The sequence below is a fragment of the Hyposmocoma kahamanoa genome, unplaced genomic scaffold (assembly GCF_003589595.1).
Source record: "Hyposmocoma kahamanoa isolate Upper Pololo Valley unplaced genomic scaffold, ASM358959v1 93, whole genome shotgun sequence".
In the NCBI taxonomy this organism is placed as follows: domain Eukaryota; kingdom Metazoa; phylum Arthropoda; class Insecta; order Lepidoptera; family Cosmopterigidae; genus Hyposmocoma; species Hyposmocoma kahamanoa.
Window position 1 is genome coordinate 13435519 of NW_020654810.1, and position 2408 is coordinate 13437926.

The window sequence follows — 2408 nt, forward strand, 5'->3', positions numbered from 1 at the left end:
GACTGGAACCCAGCCGTGGATTGCAACACAGAGTTGCACCTTCGAACCTCGTGCCTTCTCTCAAAATAATAATACATTTGGGAAGTATTGCTCTGAACTCTCTCTCTGTGTTAAGTTATGCAAGTTAATATTATACAACAACATTATTATTAAATCTCAAACTGAAGCCATTACGAATGGCTGACGACGTTACGTATCGCTCAAGTAACCTGCAATAGGTACATACGATATTTATTTAAATCACAAGAATATCGCGAATGCATCGAAATTTGTTACAAAATTTCTATTTCTTCTTCATTAGCTAATAACTAGGTAAAGATTATAATAAGTACTCATCACTAATATTAATATGAGTATATTTTGTTTATTTTGATTGAATAAGTACTAGTAACCAGAGTAAGATTTACTTCCAATATCATCGTAGAAATTTAAGTAAATAACTAACTAATCAAATTTAAGTCAGTAAATAATAAATAGAGTAGTTACATTTACTATTATAAAAATGTTATTCCCTACATTATAAGAAAACTTATATCTTAGGAGTCAGATGATCATGTGAATATTGGTATGATATACTTATTTGGTTTAAATATATTAGTCGTAATTAAACCAATTAATTATACCATCTTAGTTAATTAATAATAAATGCAATGAATAATAAATTTTAGATTATAGAAAAGTAAAGTCAAGTTATATCAGTCATCCGTCTATTCTCTATCTATTACATCATATCCCTCATTAACTTCCAAGACCACTAAGTACTTCGTTAAATACGTAACTTGAGATTGAGACATTTATTGAGGCATTTGCTGCGCCAATTTGCCAAGTTTTATTGAAATCGGTTACCGGAAAGAGCGCGAAAATGGATTCAACTTTTAGGGTTGTATTCTAGAACTCTACTCAATGCTCAAGTTAGGATTTGAGTATGGTTTAAAGCACTCGAAATCATACTCAAGTCCCTGCCATTAGGGTCGTATTTTCAGAGCTTGTGTTTCCATTGCAATCCTGACTTGAGGTAGAGGTCTAGAATACGACCCATAGAGTCGTATTCTAGAACTCTATTCAATGCTCAAGTCAGGATTTGAGTATGGTTTAAAGCACTCGAAATCATACTTAAGTCCCTGCCATTAGGGTCGTATCTCCAGATACTTAGATTGCCATCCTTAGAGATGGAACATTGTCTTTAACCCCTGGAACCTCTTTTCATTATTGAAAAGAACCTCCAAATCAGTTCAAAAATGCTGGAGTTATCGCGTAACATACATACAAAAACAAAAACCTACAGACGTATTGAAAACCTCCTCCTTTTTTGAAGTCGGTTAAAAATAGAGACAGACAGATAATGTAATTTTTTTGAAATTTCAAGTAATGCGTCAAAAGTGAAGAAGAATTGTATATAAGATAAAAGAGTAGTAATTTTTACTAAACGAAAATTCAACTGTCTCTTTGACAGATATGCGACTGGAAGTCTACCTTAGACTATCTTTTATTTTTAACCGACTTCAAAGAAGAAGGAGGTTCTCAATTCGACTGTACCTATGTTTTTTGTTTATTTTTTTTATGTATGTTACGCGATAACCCCGGTATTTGTGAACCGATGTTCATGATTCTTTTTTTGTTGGAAAGGGACTTCCAACTGGAACTTCCATAGTGGTCCCATTTCATTTTGAAGTATTCATCCACCTCTAATGGTGGCTGTTCACGCATTAAGATTCATTTTTATAAATAGCGCCTAAATTTTCTTAAGGAGCAATTATTTTAATGGTTGATTTTGCTATTTCTCCAATTCAAGGCGTTTTTCTCTCAATATTGTTTAAGTAGTGAGAACCAATTTTTTATTATCTCCAGTGTCAAGTCCTGCATAGTGGCGAATTTAAGGATATTTCAATAAAACTTAGCAAATAGACGTAATGCCACGTACTTTTGAGGTCGGTTTTTTAGTACTCTGTACTGAGATTATTTTCCATCCTGACAAACAACGATCGAAGATCGTGATTTGGCTTATTTCCATCCCTTAGGGATTTGACCTAGCTATTTGTATGGACACCACACTGAACTGTTATTGGCATTGTTTTGTTATTGACGTTATTGCACCAAACGTTATTGGCAACTATGGTTGCCAAACAAAAACAATACCGCCGCTATCCACTTTTTTTCTGCTTATTCTAGGGCGGTACCTCGAATCGCCTTCAAATTTTTGCTAGCATTTCTCAAAATAACAAGTAATCACTTGAAATTTTCGGACATCCCTACCAAGCAAATATAAAATAGAACATAAATGGGAGAATTCGCTCTGGACCTTTTGTAGGGAAAAGTGTCGTTTTTATTTTGACTTTCAATTATTTTGTGAAATCTAGTTTAAAGTGGAATAGGATAGTGCTATTGTGCCTTAATCGAAGATTAAAACG